This window comes from Hemicordylus capensis, chromosome 6 (genome assembly GCF_027244095.1).
Source record: "Hemicordylus capensis ecotype Gifberg chromosome 6, rHemCap1.1.pri, whole genome shotgun sequence".
NCBI classification, from domain to species: Eukaryota; Metazoa; Chordata; class Lepidosauria; order Squamata; family Cordylidae; genus Hemicordylus; species Hemicordylus capensis.
The window spans coordinates 13,409,540-13,432,937 of NC_069662.1; the positions used below are offsets into that span (position 1 = coordinate 13,409,540).

The window sequence follows — 23,398 nt, forward strand, 5'->3', positions numbered from 1 at the left end:
CTATCATAGAGGCGGGAAATTTAAGGCAGGAAATTCAAAGGGACGTCAGCCCGAATCACCCGAATTTTTCGGGCCCGAATCAGGGGTGATTCGGCTCGGACCCGAAAAATATTGGGGGACATCGGGGGTGATTCGGTTCGGACCTGAATCACCCGAAATTGCTCGTTTCGGGCACAGATCAATCTGTGCCCGAAATTTTTTGCACATCCCTAGTTTTCACCCTGACAGGTAAAGTGAATACTTCCCTAGGTATGGTTGTTGCTTTTGCAGTGTTTATAGTAATATGCAGAGTTTGTTTATCTTCGGAATTTCAATTGATTACATGACGATCAGAGAGCTTACAGGTGCTTTCTTCATTTTGTGCCATTAATTCTTATCATTTCATTAATTATATCCCTCCTACTCCACATCAAATCTAAAAAACGACCAAAGGACACTTTTCACTGCCCTTACATCTAAGCAGGAGGCTGTTGCAGAATGTGAGCTGTCTGCATGGTTTCAGAACAAACACCAGCGAAAGGTTCATGATAACTTTATTATTATTACATTATTTACATTACATTACATTATTTATTTACACTTTACTTGTGAGACAAACACTTAGAGGTCAGTACAGAACTTGCAGACTCGCACAAAGGAACATCAACAGGAACACAGAATCGGGAAGGAGAATGTAAACTCCTAGCTAGCCCAACCAGTACTGAGGAAGCTACAGTGCCCCCACTGGCTTCATAGCAGATTATAAGCAAACTATACAAAGTAAATTAGGCTGCAGCAGTTGCATATCCCAACAGAGACTTCTTGAGGATGCAACAAATATGGGAATGTCAGGTTCCTCAAGTTACTTGAGGCCAACAATGAAAGGAAGATCAGAATATCTTGGTTGACACTATTGGTTAGGACCATTAGTTTTACTTTAGCACAAAGTTAATTACTGGCCCGCCAAAGAATCCCTCCCCTTAACCCCGGTTAGTAGAGTGAGCGCTCTGCTAACCCGAGTTACCTGGTTGTGTGCTGATCGTGAGAAGACTTTCCAAATCTATTAAGTTATCTGTCTTTTTACTTGGCATTTTCTTCAATGACTCCATCCTGATATCTACTTTTTCATTATAACTTTTCCAATAGGCTTTATGTACTCTCCAGAAGGGGGGGGGGGGCTCCAGTGGACTCCAAGGGGTGATGGGTGAAGCCATGCTGGGGACTAGGAGAAGAGCCCTATCCCTTGCTCCCCCAATTCTGGCATTGAACAACTTTCTGAAAAGGCCACTGAAACAGGTCAGGAATCAGGATGTTTTAGATGAGGCTGATCCTAATGTGGGGCAGGGGGATGAACTGGAATTATGTAGTAGAACTGTACTTTCATTTATGTTGGCATCATGTAGCATTGTGGTTTTAGTCTACTGACTGGATAGTTACTAATTACTTTTATGTGCTTCTATGTAAATGACACCCATTAAATGAACCTAATTATCCTAACTAACCAATAACATTGGAAAAGAATAAATATACCTGACTGGATTGGCTAAAGAACAGAAACATCTGAGCCATCAAGCAATACTGTCCTTTTCCCTTCCTAGCTGCTCTCTTGTGTTTAGATCAGGCCTCAGTATAATAATGTAGCATTTGGGGAGAAAGATACAGCCCAACAATCCAGCACCGGAGGCCAAGATGGAGAAGACCTCGACAGCCACCATGTATTTCCCTTTGGTGCTCAGGTAGGTTGGGACAAAGGTCACCCACACAGTGCAAAAGACCAACATGCTGAAGGTGATCAACTTGGCCTCATTAAAAGTATCAGGCAACTTTCTGGCAAGGAAGGCCACAGTGAAGCTGATGATGGCCAGAAGCCCCATGTAGCCCAGGACGATGTAGAACATGAGGTCTGACCCTTCCTTACATTGCACTATAATATGTCCAACCTGGGAGTGCATGTCAGATGCAGGGAATGGGGGAGAGGTCCCCAGCCACACAGCACAGATGCCAATTTGTATAAGAGAACAGAGAACGATGACCGACACTGCCAGACTCTTCCCTAGCCATTTCCTCATCCTGTTTCCTGGCTTGGTGGCCATGAAGGCCAGAACCACAGTGATGGTTTTAGCCAGCACAGAAGAAACAGCAACACTGAAGGTGATGCCAAAAACCATTTGCCGCAAGAGGCAGGTCACCTTCCCAGGCTGACCAATGAATAGGAAGGAGCATAGAAAGCAAAGAGACAGAGAGGTGAGCAGGATACATGTGACATTCCAGTTGTTGGCTTTGACAATGGGAGTGTCCCGGTGGATAATGAAGCTCCCCATCACCAAAATGGTGACGACAGAAAAGAAAAGAGTGCAGGTCGACAAAGCTGCTCCCAAAGAGTCTCCATAGGATAAATAAGTTACATTTTTCAGGAGGCATTGGTTCCGTTTCTCATTTGGATACCGATCTTCTGGGCACATTTCACATTGGTCTGCATCTGTAATGCATAACAAAGACCTAGCTCCCCAAATACACAGATATTCTCCAACTGTCGTGAGATCTCTCAGTCCTCTCTGCGCCCAACATTCCACTGAGCATCTACAAGGCATCTTTGCTCACAATAAGTCAAGGGAACTAGGCAAATAAGAACGTAGTTGAGCCAAGGTCCTAGAACATTAGTACTAGACATCAGGAAAAACACATTAAGTATATGATATGGTTATCTGTCTTTCTAGCCCACTAAATAGATTCAGTTGAAAGATCCTTATACTTTTTTTACAGTTCAGCCAGCTTTTTCCACCTCTGATCTATTAATACCTTGCTGGCCATGACAATGGCAGTCACCCCAGGTTTCTTAGCAGCAATGTTTATGTGTATTTGATCACAGACATTCCCCATCCTGGGTATCTCAAATGCTGCATAAAGTCTTTGGGATTTTCATACATGTATACAGATTGGCTTTACTTGCATATGTGAAAAACTGGGGAAAATATGGTGTCTTGCATGATGCACAGCTTTACACTCTACTTCAGGACTACCAAGCAAGTCTCAATGTTTTTCTGAAGTGGCAACTTAGGAACATAAGAAACTGCCTTCTGCTAAGTCAGACCATTGGTCCATCTAGCTCAGTATTGTCTATACAATGGCTTCTCCACTGGCAGTGGCTTCTCCAAGATTTCAGGCAGGAATCCCTCTCAGCCCTATCTTGGAGATGCCAGGGAGGGAACTTGGAACTTTATGCTCTTCCCAGAGTGGCTCCATCCCCTTAGGGAACTAGCTTACAATGCTCACATGTAGTCTCCCATTCAAATGCAGCCAGGGTGGACCCTGCTTAGCAAAGGGAACAATTTATGCTTGCGACCACAAGACCAGCTCTCCTCCTGCTTCTTATTTCCCCGCCATTCATGACAACAGGGAAAACTGTGTAATGGTTATGTGGAGGATCGAGGCCTAGGCCTCTTGGTTTTTTGTAAGTAAGCCCTTGTAAATGAATTATATTATTATTATTACATTTATATCCCGCTCTTCCTCCAAGGAGCCCAGAGCAGTGTACTACATACTTAAGTTTCTCTTTCACAACAACCCTGTGAAGTAGGCTAGGCTGAGAGAGAAGCGACTGGCCCAGAGTCACCCAGCTAGTATCATGGCTGAATGGGGATTTGAACTCAGGTCTCCCCGGTCCTAGTCCAGCACTCTAACCACTACACCATGCTGGCTGATATTATTGCACTGATATTCCCCAAACCTCATTATTATTGTAAAATCTGCATGATCCCCACTGCACGTTAAGGTCATCTGAGGAGGTCCATCTTCAGTTACCACCAGCATATCTGGTGGTGACTCAGAGGCGGGCCTTCTCTATAACTGCTCCGGGGCTGTGGAATGCACTCCCAGCAGAAATATGTAGTCTGAATTCATTGTTGGCCATCAGGAGAGCCCTTAAAACCTATCTGTTTGGCCTAGCCTTCCAGGATTTTAAAAATTGTTTTAAATGTTTTAATAATGGTTTATATATATTTTTATAGTGGGTTTTTTTAAATTTTAACAGGTAATTGATTTTGGTTTTATTTTAATGTAAACTGCCTTGAGTCATTTTTGGAAGAGCGATACAGCAATGAAATCAGATAGATAGATAGATAATAGGATTTCTGTGTTAATTTAGCTGCAAAGATCCCTATGTTGCAAAGAGAACTGTCAGGTCAAAAGTTCATGGCTTCTGTTAAAGCGAGATTCAGTTAAAGATGATGCAATATATTGAGTTAATCTTGGATGGAAAAGGAACTTTGATATAATTGGTTGCATTTTGTAAAATGAAGGGAACTTAAATTACACTGATTGGATTGTTTAAAAAACTGTTGGGGGAAATTATGTATAGGAGGGTTCAGAGAGTTAGTTAATCAGATCTGGAATCAGAAGAAGAAGGCAAGTTCAGTCTGTGGAACAGTCTTGGGAGTCAGTCACAGTTGAGCTTCGAAGAGCCTTGGACAAGCAGTCAGCGTGAGAGTTGAGTCTGGAGATCAGAGTGTGCAAGTCAGAGCTGAGAATCAGAAGGAAGACAAGCAGTGCAGTCAAGAAACTGCAAGTTGGAGAATCGTAGGAGCTGAGTCCAGCTGAAGATTTGCAATTGCTAGCACAGACCGAGAGAATCAGTGTTGTGGCTATAGCAATTACCAAAATTACTTATACGGAGTGGAGTCTCCCTGATAAGGGCTGAAAGCACAGAAGAACCATGCTGGATTGTACCCCAAGTCTGTAACTGTGACCAGGATCTGAGACTGCACTAGGAACAAATCAAATCACTGCAAAGGCTGAGGTCAGAAGAAAAAAGGACTCTGAGCTAGGGACCAGTTTTAGACAGTTTAACTGGATGCACTTTCCTGCTCTCTTATTTATTCTTTTATGCTCAAATAGTAACTGTTTTGTTTTCTAAGAGTTTCTGCTGTAGAAAGAAACTAAGCTAATGTTTTAACTTGACCAATTTTTTTTTTCAAAAGGAAACTTTCGTGTTGCATTTATAGAAGTTGTTTGTCTAATTATCTCCTCTCCATGCCTATAAGCCATTCTACTCTACTAAGAATTTTTTGTGGATTGGTGTTACAGCAAAGGTTGAAGGACTGTTTTAGCAGACACAGCCATAGCAAAGGAAAGTCTGCTTGGTGGTAGCGACAAAGAATGGATATCATGGGGCTGGTGGGACCTGTAGTCCTTCCACATGTGGTATCACACAGGTGGGATAGGCAGCCATTCTGCCACAGGTGGCTTCCATGCCTGCTGCTTCTGACCATCATTGGGGCTCTAGAAGGCTGTGCATCATGTTAGCCATTGCAAGGAGAGAGAGACATAAGTTCTATTTTTCCAATAAAAAGGGTTTTTTTCCTTTCCCCTCAGGCTAAAACCTGCTCACTAGGTCAGGGCTTCCCAACCTGTGGTACCTCAGGTGTTGCTGAACTACAACTCACATCATCCATGGCCACACTTTATGGTGGCTGGGGATGATGGGAGTTGTAGTTCAGCAGCATCCGGATTACCAGAGGTTGGGAATCTCTGCACGAGATGAATGTAGAATGGCCGATCTGGGCTAATGGAATAGGAAGAAAAGCCTCCCAGTGGAAAATTGTGTGGGCTGGATACATTCCAAAGGCCTTTCATTGCCTACCCCTGTTCAAAAGGTTGGATATTAGTAACTTAATTCATATAGTTATCACAGAGAAAAGGGTTAGGGATTGGTGTAGGCCCCAATTAAAATAATCTCGAACTCCCCCCATTCCCCCCCACCCCCATGTAATAACCTTACATATTTATGCTTACCAGTATGGATGGAAATGCTCCCTGCAGGGCACTGAGCACATTGGTCACAACATATTGGCTCCCCCTGCTGGACAATCCTGCTGTATCCAGGTTGGCAGCTCTCAACGCATGTGGACTGAGGAACTATCTAATGATAAACACAAGGACGAGTTTTGATGATGGAAATGAGGTGGTTTCTCTTGATTGCCATGACTTGGATTCTTTCTGGCCTTTTTGCACAAGAAGCATTCAAAGTCTCCATTCATATGCTTGGTAGGAAATCTCTGATGGATGGCCTACTCTAGAAATTGGAAAGATGGAGGATGTCCCTGTTCATTCTGCGGGACATCATGGCACCATAAACCATGGCATTCCTCTGGGCTGCCTGGCCTGGTTGGGAATGTGGTGTAGAATTTTGCCCTGGTTCTACTTGTATCTGGAAGGCAGGGGCAGAATGTGATTCTGGGAATGACTCTTCATCTTCCTCGTCATTGCACGAAGCATTCTCAGAGGGTTCCATTTTGTCCCCCATGCTGCTAGGCCTTACAGGGATTTGGAGTACAGAAAAGAGAGAGAAAGTTGGGTGTCATCAATACATTGATGGTACAGCTTCTATCGCTCTTTTCTATCTGACCTCAGAAATCTAGTATCTGCAAACTGTGATGGAATGGATGAGGACTAACAAGCAAAGAGTTAATCCAGACAGAACACATATACTTTGAGGCTGTGCACATGGGTAGCCTTTACCCCAGGTTCAAGGTTGGGAGCCTAGAGTGCCCACCTCCTGGAGGAATCCCCCAATGGACCGCCCTTGTCACACAGTGCATTGTGGGATTCCTGGAGTCTGTCCTTTACTCTTGCAGCCTCTGAATCATGGCGCTGCTTGCTACATCGGCCATTATGTTGGGTGAGTGGTGTGTCAAAGCAGGGATGGAGCTGGGCTTGTAGGGGGAAGGTAGGTATAATCCTGCCTCCCGCCCCCTATTCCCAACATTTTTTGGTCATGTGTTCGACCTCTTCATGTCAGTCTGATCAGAGGAAACCTATCCAAGAGTGCTTATTCTGCCTGTTCTGGATAGGGTAGCACTCTATCTTGAACTTCTGGTTCAAAATCAGGGGGTGTTTCTGGATCTGGGCCTGCCCCTGGATGGCCAGCTTAAAACTGTATATTGGGGTCTTCTTGCACAGCAAACACCACTCCTTTTTGCCCTGATTCCACTGAAATTAAAACCAAAAGCTAATTACCATATTTGGAAAAGATTTAATTTTGGATTTAAATGTGCTGGATTTTGGACTAGTAATCCTTATCAAGGTATTGATGTTAATCCTTTGTAATCAAGGATTACAAGGTAATCAAGAATTACTAGGGAGGAATTACCTCCTTGTAAGGATGTCCCACAAGTGACACAGGCAGTGAACATGTGCCACAGGCAGAAAGGATAGTGGAAAGTTCCATTTCAGCTTGGCAAGTACTCATGTTTGTATGACAAAGGGCTCAGATTATTCAGTGGCATTTAAGGCATAAGGGACAAGAGACAGCCAAGAAAGACCATGCAGGAAATATCTCAGGTTTGACTTCCCAAGGACATGAACAGTAGCATCTACCTGTTTATCCCTAACCCTAATTCAAACATTTATCATTCAATTAAAATAATTATTATACCTTATTAAACTTCTGATTCCACACAATTACGCTTCCATTAATGGTCAGTTCTTTGCCTACAGGAGCATGGGAGTCCACACTTCCAACTCGTAATCTCTGGAAAGACCCATTGGGGAATGTGACCATGTTGATGATATCATAACCAGTTGCCAGATCCCTATTTTCATCAAAAACCCATTCTTCCCCAGCACCATTGTTAAAATGGATGTTTCTCAGAAATGAGTGAAGCTAGTAGGATTAGAGATGTACAGATTAGGTCATGCACGGTGTGGAAACCTCAGCTTCCAGACACAGCTTCCGGAGAGAGGTTCTAAAAAGCCATGCATTACCTGCCATGACTGAATTTGCAAGGAATTCCAGCTGTTTGCAGCTTGCAGTGTTTTCAGTTTCAATCTCAATGAATCCATGGCATGGAAAGCATGTGCTACAGCATAAACCGCATTGTAGATACTGTAGCTCTGGCCAGACATTTCCATATCAATCACAGTTCCAGGGAGGTTTCTCAGTTTTTCCTTCCCGGTGCAGTTTTCCTGTTTTGGTGCATATAGGTTATATATTGGGAGCAAACAGAGAAATGCACTGAACCAGAACTGATGGATGAAATCTACCTTAGACTGATAAGGATTTATGCTCTCAAGGAAGTTCTGAAATCCTGGAACCCTATTCATGTGGAGTTGGAAGGACAGAGTGCCATTGAGGGATCTTACTGGGAACTTATTCCAAGGAAACACAGTTGTGAAATCCCATTGAGCAGTTGTGATCCAAACCCTCTCCAGTGGAAGCATCAATTGAAATTCATGAACTTCTAGATCTATTTGTATACCTGACATGAATTGAATATCTCCGTAGGCAAGGATCACATTGATTTTATTGTACAAGCTGAGAATACTGCCTATCTTTAACAGGATGTTAAGAAGAGATTCACTGAATGTGTGAATCATCACTGATGGAACCAGTTGTGTCAAAGCAATACAAATGTTGCTCTGGAGGAGTCTCAGTCTCAGAGTTTGAAGAAATGTCCCTCCACTGTCATCATCTGATATGAGAAGGCCAATCCAATTCCATCTGAAATGCTTTAGTAACTGCACAATCCCAACATACTGAGGATTTTCAACTGGAATCATCCGTAAGAAAAAAGGGAACCGACTTTTATCACTCAACCGACTTATTAGCCATAACTGAGCTAATAAGAAATGAAACATACTTTTAAATACATACCCTGTATGTATACATATACATATACATATACACATAAATACATATACATACATACATACCCTGCTAACTGGGCAAAGAGGCACCTTTTACCGTGGTGATTCTCTTTATTTAGCAGGGGGAGAGTAACTGGCCCTATCCACCCCCAGCACAGGACCTCCAGTGACTGTTGCTGGTGTCTATCTTATGTTTCTTTTTAGAATGTGAGCCCTTTGGGGACAGGGTTCCATCTTATTTGTTTGTTATTTCTCTGTGTAAACCGCCCTGAGCCATTTTTGGAAGGGCGGTATAGAAATCAAATTATTATTATTATTTCTTGTTTACACAGTCAGACAGGTGTTATTGACCAGTTTGTTTTATCCAGACATCGAGTCCTTCCCAAGGACCTGGGATGGCTGAATTTTATTGTTAATTGTTATAGATATCATCGCAGAATATAGGCTGTTCCCAGTAAAGCTGCTTTTTGTAATTGGCTGATGGTGATTTCTATGGCCCCTATGGTGTTGAGGTGCTCTTCAAGGTCTTTTGGAACTGCACCCAGGGCACCAATTACCACTGGGATTATTTTGGTCTTTTTCTGCCACAGCCTTTCAATTTCAATTTGTAGATCTTTGTATTTTGTGATTTTTTTCTATTATTATTATTATTATTATTATTATTATTATTATTATTATTAAATGTATCACACTCTTCTTGAACAAAATGACTGCTTCAGTTAATGGAATGGGATCACCCATGATAGGCCAAATTGTATTACATGACTAGAAAACACTTGTAGGTTCACCCTGGGAGAGTCTTCTATCCAAGAGGGTAGAGAAGTTCATTTATTCATGGTTTAAACAACTGTAATCAGTGGCGTAACTACCATGCAGTGGGAGGGGGGACAAATGTCTCTGGGCCGGATGCAAATGGGCTCCTGGGCACACCCTCAGTTCGCAGGGCACCCACTGAACCCCCTGCATTGATGTTCTGATGCCAGTGCAAGGGTCATGAGCAGCTTCAAAACTTGGAAGCATCACATTCCCCAGTAGGTGGGTTGGGGGCAGACAGTGGGGATGCCAGGTAGTGGCAACATGGGCCACAAGGGTGCAGGTGGAGAGGGGCCATTCCCAACCTTCCTGTACTTTCCAGTAAACAATTCTTTGTTTCCTAAAGACTGCATTGTCAGCCTACCTTTCAGTTGGCTTATGAGATCACCTGGCATTCTGTATTTGTGTGTGTTTGTCCCTATCAACTTCATAATACTTGGGCCAATATGAACCAAATCAGGTACAGTTGTAGGGACACATAGAAATATGTCAATGATGTCATTTGTGATGATATCATCCTACCCCATTCAAGATGGCAGACACGTGAACGCTTGAGGCCAAGTGGGCAAACTTGCGGATTCTCTAACCGATTTCACCCAAATTCAGTACAACTGTAGTGAGTGAAACATAGGGACACCTCAAAGGTATAGATTGTAATGATGTCATTCACCCCAATCCAAGATGGTGGAAGGGATAGTGAAAGTAAAGTAGGCAGATTAGTTCTTACTAGAATAACTTGTATCTCTATGAATTGTCATACCTGTGAAATCTGGTAAGTACTTAAGATGTTGGCCATCTGGATGGAATTTTCAGAAGTCAGTCCACCAATAGCAACCATGAGCTTCTTCTTCTCTCTGCCACAGTTATAATTGATGGGATTCCCCTGTTCCGTGAAGAGCAGATCCAGAGTGTTCTGGTAGGTGTTCCTTGGATTAAAATAGTTGTCATAGATTTTTGATCCCAGTGTGTTGTTGGGTAAGAGGTGGGCATTTTTGTTGACCTCTTTCAGAGCAAAGACAAAGGCAAAGATATGCTGGTAGTTTTTTGTCATTATCCTGCATTAGACATATCGATATAATCTTACAAATACATATTAGAGAAAGAAGTGCTAATCATGTACATAACATTCTAGTTGCAGACTTCAAAGAGCATATAATGGAAAGCCTTGAAGTGCTGCTGTGTTTTGTTTTGTTTTCTGACTGAGAAATTCAGGCAAAACAACTTTCCCCATTATAGGGATACAGTCACTGGGAAAAAGCTTCTCCTATTGGATTTGTGCTCATTGTGCAGCTGTAACAGATGGTTGCAATGTCAGCATTAGGAGAAACTGAGGGGAGCACAGAAGGGGCAAAATGCCCTACATGGGCAAGTTCTGTCACACACATTAGCTTTCTGAAACAGAAATGGTGAGCAAACTACTTGTCTGAGGGGGTGCCTGCTTCCTTGCCCCGACATGGAAGTCCCCTTGATCACACTGAAGCCACCCTTGGACAGCTACCTTTTAATTTCTAACACTGCTACACTGATTGTAGAAAACCGTAGAAAACTGTACAAGATGAAGGACTGTGACCTAAGACATTCACACAAATTCTACCCACAAAGCACTGGCAGAATTCTATTACTCAAAATAGGAAAGTGTTAATTTTCTAATCCACTCAAACCTTTGCTGTGAAACTTGTCCCCCACCCCCACCCTTTTAGAAAATCATTTCCGAAAGTTTGGTTCACAAATCACTATTTTGAAATGCTGTTTATTGCTTTCAGTAAACCGGTACTGGACTACATAGATTTGTCACCGTGGGTTGACAAAGTGCTGGTCCATTAACTATAAAGCCCTTGCTTAGTTCCAGGTACTTAAGAGCAGTGTTCTCTCTAAGGTGTGTGCACGTACACCCGTTCACAGATTTCTTGATATCTGCTCAGTTAATTTTAAATCCCACTCAGGTTGAATCAGGAAGGCCACACTCTGAATGCATGTGCACACATACTGCCTTGATACTGCCGCCCAGAACAAAATGCATTCCACACACAGATGAAAAAAATAGAGAGACAACACTGCTTAAGAGACCACCTTTTTTGTCATGAACCCTGCCATGTATTAAGATAACCTGGGAGGTCCAGCTATGGTTGCCACCGGCTTGTCTGGTGGTGACTCAGGGCTGGGCCTTCTCTATGGCTGCCAAAAGGCTTTGGAACACATTCCTTGTTGAAATAAGAGCTTCTCCATCTCTGATTGCTTTTCAAAAGACCCGTTTTCTAAGGTTTTTAATTAAAATTAAGTGTAAACTGTTTAATTGCTTTATTCTGTGAAATTGTTTTAATTGATTTCCTCTATGAATTTTTAAAAATTGTTTTATTTGGTGAAAGTGTTTTGTTTGTTTTTGTTTTTATCTTGTAACTTGAACTGTGTACACTGCCTAGATATGTATGTGTTAGGCAGTATTAAAATATGATTAGATAGATAGATAGATAGATAGATAGATAGATAGATAGATAGATAGATCAGAATTCCACAAAGACCCAAGGTAACTCTTTCAGATAACTATGAGTACTTACCATGCTGCTCTGGAAGAATCTGGATATTTAGTAAAGATGGGCAAAGGCACTTCAGCAAGTGCAATGGATACAAATTCACCAACAACAATATCTTCTTGGATGCTGTAAAAATTATGTTGAACATTTGGCTGCAAACCACAAGTGGCCTTCGTAGCAGCATAAGTTAGTGGCAGGAGGAGATGGAGTCGTAATAACACAGCCAATCTGGATGCCAGCAGATGTTGCATCCAGCCCCACCTGGGCACCTGAATTGTCACCTGAAGGATGGCCAGTGTGATTCTCAGCTGCATTCGTATGGACAGGTGCCACCAAGGATCACACACAAAACTACCCAAAATGATCTTAACCAACAGACAGATTCCAACCTACACTTTTTGTCTAAGGGATTAGATCCAAAGATCAATTCAATTGGACCATTACTACCTCCAGGTAACCTCACTTATCACAACAGCACATGTTGGTCTACCTATGGTTTTTGTAGATTGAAAGTAGCACAACACATTCTATTGAGCGGAATTCAGTTTTTATTTCCTTTGGGGTATTAATTCTCTTCATTGTTAATGGATAACCATGGAGCTTTCACAAGATGCAGAGGTCAATCATAGTGATTTTGATAATTACCTGACAGATAATCACCTTTCTCAAAGTCCCTGCACAACTAGTGCAAATATATTTTTTGAACCCAATATAGGCAACATCTGTGCTACACTGGGGTATTGATGGGATTCAATTATTTATCCTGCATTCCTTATGAGTTGGGCCTAAATTTCTGTGTGGAAGAAAAAGAAGAGTATAAAGAGGAACCAGAATTGACCAGTAGACCTGTGCAAGTATTTCAAAATATCAAAGCTGAATCAATGGCACTGGACATCCTGCCCCACCTGGAGGCAATCACTTCAGAGGAAATTGCTAGGAAAAGCTACACACAGCAGCATTCCATGACTTCCCATGTGCCATCTATGATGTTCTTGGAGCTGTACCAAACTCCTCATCTAACTGCTCACCCCTCACCAATGGAGAAATCTCTCATCATGGGATATGCTGGTGGGAATGACTGCATCCAGGTGTTGTAGTCTTGCCTCGTAAGAAAGGTGCTCTAGGCCCCTGATCATCTTGGTTGCCCTCTTCTGTACCTTCTCCAGTTCAACAATGTCCTTTTTAAGATGTGGTGACCAGAACTGTACGCAGTACTCCAAGTGTGGTTGCACCATAGTTTTGTATAAGGGCATTATAATGTTAGCCGTTTTATTTTCATTCTCCTTCCTAATGATCCCTAGCATGGAATTTGCCTTTTTCACAGCTGCTGCACATTGAATAGACACTTTCAACGAGCTGTCAACCACAACCCCAAGATCCCTTTCCTGGTCCGTCACTGACAGCTCAGATCCCATCAGCATATACTTGAAGTTGGGGTTTTTCATCCCAATGTGCATCACTTTACACTTGCTAACATTGAACCGCATTTGCCATTTTGTCGCCCACTCCCCCAGTTTGGAGAGATCCTTTTGAAGCTGCTGTAGCCTGCAATGCTCAGAAAAGTTCGCTCGCCATCTTACAGCACTTGCCATCAAAAGGTGGCTATTATTAACCAGTGGCTTTTAAATTATTTAAAGTCAGGTCACTGCCCCAACTACTTTATGGAGCGCAGTTGGGATCTTTCCCAAATATAGTAATTTTGGAATGTGTGCAGTCAAAATATTTGGGAACTGCACTTAATACCGCAACATCTGTCTTGAATGTTGCTATCCGTTTGGAGACCGGCTTTATTAGGGTGGAGGCCAATGTTTGGATTACTGTACTCTGCTACTGGCTCAAACTAATTTATTATCCAGTTGGTCTGGCTCCCCTAATTTTACAAGATGATTTTGGCTCCAGGTGGATGCAGTCTAATGAGGCTAAAATAACTACTTTGGGCCTCTCTATTACAATCTTGTCCAAATAGGGTTTTGATCAGGCAAAGCGGCTGGTTAAACAACAAGTTTTTGATTCTGAACGGCAACATTATCTTGGGAAGGTCTCCAAATCTTATATCTCAGAGGATAGAAGATACCTAGTCTCTGCAATGAATTATTTTACTTGGTTGGAATTTCCAAGGTATAGGAGAGTTTTTACCTTGGTTCGTTGCCACTGCTTACCCTCGGCAGTTCTAGAAGGGTGTTATAGAGGGGTTCCACTGGTTGATAAGCTTTGCCCTTGTGGGCTGGATCAGGTTGAAACTACTGAACATGTCTTACTGTTCTACCTGTTCTATAAAGATATTCCTGAATCTTTCAGCACACCTTTTTTATGTAAATTCCCTGGTCGACAGGATCATTTTTATTGTTCGTTGTTGTTTTCAGACTCAGAGTTTGTAGTTACATCTAATGTTGCCAAATTCTGTGCTGCCACCATAAACATACGTCACCGAATGATTAATAAAGAAATTTTATTGTTTTAATTCTTATTATTATTTTGTTTCCGACATTGTTAAAATTTTTAATTAATTTTAATTATAACTGTTCTGATTATTTATACTATATTTACTGCTGTATAATAGTAACATTTTTCTTCTGTGTTGGCTTGTGGCCGTAACATTAAAGATTTGATTTGGGGACACAGGTAGTCCAGGATGACAGGACTCTGTCCAGGTTCAAACTTAATGCCAAACCATGCCCAAAATGGTGACCCCGCTGTCCTGGGGGTCACTTCAAAATGGGGTCCCCACTCTCCAGTGATTCCCTGTGCTGGCAAACCCACCTAAGGCATGATTCTACATTAGGACCTTGGATTCTGAATGGGTTTAAAGTCTCAAGGTCTGTCCCAATGTATCCCTGCTCCCCGCCATGCACACAGCTGGGACATGGCACATGGAGCATCTAGATGTCCTTTGGGTGAATGGAAGTCTTCATAGGGAATGAGGGTGGGGAGGTTTAGGGGGATCTGCTCTATCTTTTACCAGTGTGAGTTGGGGAGCCCACACAGGTGGGGGCCCCTTGGGTGCATTGGTGGGCAGGTTGGCTCAATGCGTGAGCTCGCTGTCCATGGGTGAGGCAATGCCCTTACTTGGGCATAGCCTTCCCCAGAAGACTGGCCCTCTAATGAAAGGGTAAGCCTGATTGACAGCAAGCTGCCAGAAAGCAGGATTTTGGTTGGGTCTGCATGGACTGCTTTGCTGGGGTCACCCCTCGTGACATCTTCCCAGGTTACAGTGGGACAGAGCCCCAGCATCCTTTGCCCCCCTTCATCTACATATCCCATCCTAGGACAGCTCCATTTCCCCCTTCCCTCCCTCAGTAACAGTGGAATGCCAACCCAATCCCTGCAGGCCCAACTCCCCACCCGCCGGAATTCTTGTTTGTGAGGGACTATTAGGGTGCAGGGCTCCTTGGGGAGGTGCCATCACTTGCAGAAGAACGTAGGAACATAGGAAGCTGCCATATACTGAGTCAGACCATTGGTCTATCTAGCTCCGTATTGTCTTCACAGACTGGCAGCGGCTTCTCCAAAGTTGCAGATAGTAATACCTTTCAGTCCTATCTTGGAGAAGCCAGGGAGGGAACTTAGAACCTTTTGCTCTTCCCAGAGTGGTTCCATCCCCTAAAGGGTATAACTTATAGTGCTCACACTTTTAGTCTCCCATTCATATGCAACCAGTGTGGACCCTCCTTAGCTAAGGAGATAAGTCATGCTTCATACTACAAGACCAGGTCTACTCTCCAAGATGCTGTGCCATGGCATGGCACTGAAGGGTATTGCAGGCCATTTAAATGGATTTAAATGCCCTTTCCTTGCCAAGGGCTGGCTGAGCACTCTGAAAATGCATGGTTGTGCTCAGCATGACCCTTTTGAAATATGGCCAATTGCAGTTGCCAAACTGATGTGGTGACACTTTGCCCACAGTCTGGCTGTTTAGCATGCTGGGATCTACCTCAGAGAATGAGCAGCAGCGAAAGCTCTCCTCTCCTGGAATTGGAGTTTGGCAGGCTGTGGTCAACCTCTGGTTTCACCTTGCATGTGTATTTAATTTTAAGTGATTTGGTCAATCCTCTAATTATTTTTTCCTATGCAGGAGCATGAAGTATGTGTCTCATTCAGTTCTGACTGGACAAAACTCTTGCCCCCTCCACCAACACCACACAGGGCAGAAATGAGTTCCATCAAGCATTTGAACAATGATATAGCAGAAATAAGAGTGGAGATTTGTCATCCTCAGTGGAAGAATGATTCACCTTGGAGGTGATCAATTTGAATTAATGGAACTCTGAAAAATAATTCAAATATAAAAAAACCTTCTGTTTAAGATGGGAATTAAGGTGCTTACCATTTCTACTTCTATCAGGTCTATCAATAGCTACTGGTTTGAGGGCTATAGGCCACCTCCAGCCTCAGAGGCATGATGCCTTTCAATACCAGATGCAGGGAAATAACAGCAGGAGAGAAGGCACACCCCCAGCTCTTGCCTGTGGGCTTCTAGAGTCATCTAGCGGGCTTCTGTGTGAAACATGGACTAGATCGGCCTTGGGCCTGATCCAGCAGGGCTATTCTTATGTTCAAATTTGGACATGTGATGACTCTTGTCACCTAGCAGATTCCATCAAATTTAAGAAAGATTGGACTGATTGGATAAGTGTTTGGATCTATAGTATATTCACAGGTTGGCTCAGAGTTAATAGAAATCATACTGGCTGATATCTAGACTTACTCATCAAAGGAAGTGCATGTGCAAGCTGATTTGGGGGTTCTAAAGTTTTGGTTTTTAAAAAATATTAAACTCTCACTGCTGGGTACAGCAGCCTTGCGGGGTTGGCAGGGCACATGTGCAGCAGCCTTCAAAATGGCCATTGCCACTGGAGAAAGGGCCAGAACAGCCTGAAAATGGGCCAAAACAGCCTTTAGAAGACTGAGGAGAGGCTGATGGGGGGAGAGGGAAATGACGGACACCACCTGCAGCTGCGGCAATAACCCCCAACCCCTGAACCTGAACTGGAGGTTAAGCTTGACCTCAATCCAAGCCAGATTGGTTCGAAGGTGAACTGGCTCCACCTCAAGCTGGTCCGCACATCCCTATCCATCGCAGCATTATAGATATGTAATTCAGGATTCCAGGGCTGCTGTGCCCTTCAATGCAGTGCCAGAGCAGCTCTTCCATTGTCGTGAGACCATCCATGATTAGGCACTGATACCATCCATGTTTACTGTATTCTCTAATATTTGTTTTCCTTCACTGCTAATATAAGAATATAATAAAGAGACATGGTACCGAAGACCAAAAAAATGAGACATAAAGGGTTCAGTTATCTCATTATTGTTTCATTACTAATTGCTCTCTGGTGTTCACATCAGGTCTAAGAATACTAACATAGCATATCCAAAGAGCCCAGAGCAGTGTACTACATACTTAAGTTTCTCCCCATAGCAACCCTGTGAAGAAGGTTAGGCTGAGAGAGAAGTGACTGGCCCAGAGACACCCAGCAAGTATTATGGCTGAATGGGGATTTGGACTTGGGTCTCCCTGGTCCTAGTCCAACACTCTAACCACTACACCACGCTGCCTCCATTTGGAAAGGAAGATACAATTCAACAGTCTACACCGGAAGCCAAAATGAAGACCTCCACAGCCACCATATTTCCCCACTCGGTGCTCACATAGCTTGGGACAAAGGGCATCCAAACACTGCAAAAGATCAGCATGCTGAAAGTGATCAGCTTGGCTTCACCGAGTAAGAAAGGCCACAATAGTGATGTGCCCGGACCGATCCGGAGGCCATTCTACAGGCCTCCGGACCGGTCCGGACATGGGCGGTTTGGGTTCGGGCGGATTGAGGTGGGTGGGTTCCTTTAAGGGCGGGGGAGGGTTTACTTACCCCTCCCGCCACTTTCCCCCCTCTGGCTCACGTATTTTCTGTAGTAATCGGGGCGGCAGGATACCTCCCTGCCACCCCTTCCCCCGCTTGGCTGCAAAGGGCTTTTAGAAGTCTTTTGCGCGCGATGTGCAGCCAAGCTGAGGGAAGGGGCGGCAGGAAGGTATCCTGCCGCCCCGATTACTACCAAAAATGTGTGTGTGCGTGTGCGCAAAAGGCTTCTAAAAGCCTTTTGCAGCCAAGCTGGTGGAAGGGGCTACAGAAAATACGTGAGCTGGAGGAGGGAAAGCGGCAGGAGGGGTAAGTAAACCCACGCCCGCCCTTAAAGGGACCCCCCACCCCAGTGCCGGACCGCAGCTCCGTGGTTCTGTGCACACCCCTAGGCCACAGTGAAGCTGATGATGGCCAGAAAACCCATGTAACAGACCCTTAGACCCTTCATTGCATTGCACCATGACTGGGACAAATGTGCAAACACATGTGCTTCCTTTGATGCCCACTCACTATGTTAGTCTGGATGTCAGCCATTCTTTTTTCATCTAACCTTAAGAATAAGATTGTCTACATATATTTTTTATTATTATTACATTTCTAGACCACCATATCCAAAGGCTCTGGGCAGTGCACAACATGTTTAAAACATAAAAACAAACACCATTTAAAACACACTGCTTAAAACAATTTTTAAAAAAGTTAAAAAATTCAAAACCATTTAAAACCAATTAAAATACTTAAGGACAATAAAAAAACATTGGAAATCCAGGCCAAACAAGTAAGATATTAGGGCTCTCTTAAAGGTCAACCAAGAACCTAAATTAAGGATATCTGCCAGGAATGCATTCCATAGGCCCGGAGCAGCTGCAGAGAAGGCCTGACTCCGAGTCGCCACCAGATGACTCATATATCTCCCTTCTTTGAGATAGCTATTAGTCTGTGGCCCACGTTGTAGGCATTGGCTGACATCCAGAGCTGCACTATGGACCCATAGTGCTTCGGGGCTGCTGCGCTCTTCAAAACAGTACCGGAACTGTGCAGAATGGGTCGTTGTTCAAGCAGCTCTTCCACAGTTTCCCCCATTGTCCTGATACCATCCATGCTAGGCACTGATACCATCCATGTTTACTATATACTCTATAATATGTTTTCCTTCACTAATAATATAAGAATATAATAAAGAGACATGGTACCAAAGAACAAGAAAAGGCAGAAAGAGTTCAGTGTCTCAATATTGTTTCCTTACTAGTTTCTCTCTGGTGTTCAGATCAGGTCTAAGAATAATAATGTAGCATTTGGGGAGGAAGATACAACTCAAAAGTCCACCACTAGAAGCCAAGATGGAGAAGACCTCCTCAGCCACCATGTATTTCCCCTTGGTGCTCACATAGCTTGGGACAAAGGACATCCAAACACTGCAAAAGACCAGCATGCTGAAGGTGATCAGCCTGGCTTCATTAAAGCTATTAGGTAACTTTCTAGCAAGGAAGGCCACAGTGAAACTGATGATGGCCAGAGAACCCATGTAGCCCAGGACAATGTAGAACATGGTGTTTGAGCCTTCATTGCATTGCACAATGATCTCACTGATCTGAGAGTGCATGTCAAACTCAAGAAATGGTGGGAACGTTGTCAGCCACACAACACAGATGCCAGTTTGAATAAGCGAACAGAGAATGATGACTGATGCTGCTATTCTCTTCCCTACCCATTTCCTTATCCCGTTTCCTGGCTTTGTGGCCATGAAGGCCACAATCACTGTGATGGTTTTTCCCAATACACAAGAAACTGCCATGGTGAAGATGATGCCAAACACTGTTTGCCGCAAAAGGCAGGTCAATTTCCCAGGTAAGCCGATGAATAGGAAAGAGCAGAGAATGCAAAGCAACAGAGAGGAGAGAAGGGTACAGCTAATGCTCCAGTTATTGGCTTTCACAATGGGAGTATTGTGGAGGACAACGAAGATTCCAATCACAACCATGGTGATCACGGAAAACAAAAGAGCAAAAGAAACCCAAACTACTCCCAATGGTTCTCCATAGGATAAATAAGTTATACTTTTGGGTGTGCACTGATCCTGTTTTTTAGTTGGATATTGATCTTCTGGGCACATCTCACACTGGCTTGCATCTGGAATTCATAAGCAAAGTCTTTGTTTTTCCATGATAGACAAACGTTGTTCAACTTTAACTGGGATCTATCAGTCTGTTGACTGGTTTGTTTTTCTGTGGACTGCGTTGTTAACATTGCTCTCTCTCATATGATGTTGATGTTGAATGGATTTTAAGGTGCTCTTACTTTTGATGTTTTTATAGTTTTTAATATAATGATTTGTTTTGTTATTTGTTTTGTTTAATATAATGATCTGTGTTGCGCACTGCCATAACAAGAGAAAATATAAAAATTAAAAACAAACAGGCAAGCGATACATATGATAAAACATATGTGCCGATATTCAGGAGCAAAAAAATTGATATTATTCATTTGCTGGCACTGTGCCATTTATAGGTGTATTTTTTGCATTGTAGGTGTATTTTTGCTGGGGATGTTATTCTTGGCCAAAACCTTGACTTACAAAGCACCAGTACTACCTATGAAGAATAAAACAGCACTGGCACCCTCAAGAGGGAGTGCACTTCCCCCAGAAGTGCGCTGTGCCAGTCAAAACAATGCCCCTGAGAGCTAATTGACCCTCAGGGAAATATCTTCAACTGCTACAAAATGCTTCTGGGGGAAGGGGTGTCCATCAAAATTCATTATCCCCAGTCGAGCACCCCTGTTGCATTCATTGACCCCATCAGCAGCACTGGTGCGACTCACAAAGCACCCGCCTTTTCTATTCGGAAAGTTGGCCACTGCAGCTTATTGTTTTAATTTGTCAGCCATCCAGGAAACATTTTTAAGGAAAGGGCAGCACCTAAAAACTTGACATAAATTAATGCTTATCAGAAATGCCATAGTCTGTTTTCTGTATAATCTCTTTGTAGAGTTTGTAGTGGTTACACATTATGGCTTCACATGAAAAGCCTTCATATTCTGAGAATTTACTTGTACGAACACAAACTTCTTATTTTCCTTGAAAGGGTGCTAATACCTGAATAATAAGTCCTAGATGATGCTACAGAGGGCAGATTGGTGCTACTGGAGAAGGAGAGGGAAAGGTTTCTCCAGTGAAAATCTTTGCCAGACTAAAGAAAGGCCTCAGATGATCTTGGCATTAGTTACTTGAGCTCAAGGAGCAGTCTACTGAAAAACTCAGTCATATATTTGATGAGAATAAGATAGAGAATTTTAAAGATACACACATATACAAACATATTTACCAATCTGTGTTGAAATCATCCCCTCAGGGCACTGAGCGCAATCATAACAACAGATTTGTCTTCCCTGCTGGGCAATCCTACTGGATCCAAGATGGCAACTTTCAACACACCGGGAATGGGGCTGCATCGAACAGGAGCAACAAGGATGAATGTTATGGTTTCCCCTCCCTATGCTGGCCCTTGACCGTAATAAAGGTGATTGATTGATTGATTGATTGGTTTCCCCTCACTTTTATTATTCCCCAAACCAAACATCCACATATGAAGAGTGTGGAATAGGGGTCTACTCCCTGAACCAGGCAAAAGCGAAGGTGGGTCTGACTGCATGCAGACAAAATCAAAAGGGTCAGAGGCAACAAACATGATCAAGGCAAAGCTGGAGTCAGGCTGATAATTTCCTCTGTCTGCAGAGGCGTAACTATAGGGGGGGCAGGGAGGGCACGTGCCCCGGGCGCCATCTTTTCTGGTCATGTGGGGGGCACCGCCATGACAAAAAAATTTTTTTTAATTTTTTTTTTAAAAATTTGTTAATACAAATGTTTCCTGCTCAGTGCAGCAGCGCTGCAGCAGTCAAGGGAGCGCGTCGGTGCCCCCTCCCCCATGAGCAGTCCCTTCCGCGCCGCCCCCCCATTGCTTTGCTGGTGCCTGGCGGCCAGTCAGTGGCCTGGCTTGGCGGCGGCGGCGGGCGCTTGTGAGGAAAAACCTAAGTATAATGTAGTATGTTGGGGGGACGGGGGGCACGGGGGGCGCCATTTCAGTGCTTGCCCCGGGCGCCATTTTCCCTAGTTACGCCTCTGTCTGTCTGGGAGGAAGTCACTTGGACTCTACTGCTCAAGTCCAAATTCTGAGATTTCCAGAGCATTGCCCAAATGAGAGAAGCAGAGCCTCCTCCCTTATGGCACTCTGTTCCTTTAAGCCAATTTCTCCACCTCAACCCTGTTCATTCTGATATTGTAGCTGGGCTGTGAGAAAATCACTTAAAGCCAGGAAACTCTGCAAGGTAAGGCTGGATGGGGTGGGTGGGGCGTGTGTGCAGGTTTTACTCCTCGTCCCACATGCTGCCACTTTGGTGCAATCATGCATGTCTTTCCCTCCCCCTCAGGGTGAAGGGAGAGCAAGGCTGTGATCTTGCCCTGAATACTGGGCGTGCTGCTACCTCATGCATTGGCATAGTAATTTGAACAGGTCTATGCATCTAAAATGCAATTGACCTACTCAAAAAATCCTATGTTCATTTCCTGGACATGGGTCGGACATTTACTGTGCTATTTCTATTTCCGCTGTTCAAATTCAAGCACATCCATTCTGTTCAAATATATGATACCAGTCTAAATATCTGAAACTCGGAGGCACTGCAATCTGTATGGGTGAAACTCAGAGGGATCATGGCTTGCATGCATGGCTGGGCAGAAGCCAAAGTCTCTATACTAAGCGAAGGTGAAACTGGCTTATGTACTGTGCAGGGAACCATTAAATACAAACGAGTGGGCAGCCAGCCAACAACTAAACAATTAGGGTTGCAACAGGCTGTTTCCCCTGATAGAGAGCCCCTGGTGGCGCAGTGGTAAAACTGCTGCCCTGTAACCAGAAGGTTACAAGTTCGATCCTGACCAGGGGCTCAAGGTTGACTCAGCCTTCCATCCTTCCGAGGTCGGTAAAATGAGTACCCAGAATGTTGGGGGGCAATATGCTAAATCATTGTAAACCGCTTAGAGAGCTTCGGCTATAGAGCGGTATATAAATGTAAGTGCTATTGCTATTGCTATTGCTATTGCTATTGCTAACAGACTTGAGCCCTGGGCCAGACCCAATCTGTTAACAAGATAGGTCAGTCTAAAGTGGTCCCCAGGGACTTCTGGGAAGAAGAAGGGTGCCCAGGGGGAGATGGTAGGTACTTCAGGATGAGTCTGCATGTTCCCAGGGCCAGGGACTCCAAGGGTTGGATCCACCAATGTTTTCTGGAAAGTTCCAAGGGAAGGGGGAAAGCTCAGTCTTGAGGCTACTGGAGCTAGAATTATCAATGTGTTTGTGTACAAATTGTGTAAGAAGTGTTATTTTATTTTCCTGTATGTGTGTTGCATACACTGTTATCTGCTTTGTAACTACCTATCCTCAACATGACGCTAATAAAGGATTAAATTAAGTACCTGAGAACATCTGGCCATTTGGAAAATTATTGTAACCACTAAGAAGCTAATCTTATCTGCAACCCGCTAAGCTTGGAAACTTGAATGCTGTTGAGAAGCCCACA

The 23,398-nt window shown here is 43.6% G+C and overlaps 1 pseudogene; it reads right to left on the minus strand.

The window, feature by feature from the left end:
• Positions 1–1,596: 1,596 nt before the first annotated feature.
• On the minus strand, positions 1,597–8,535 carry LOC128330896 (vomeronasal type-2 receptor 26-like; annotated as a pseudogene).
• Between the last annotated feature and the right edge of the window lie 14,863 nt (positions 8,536–23,398).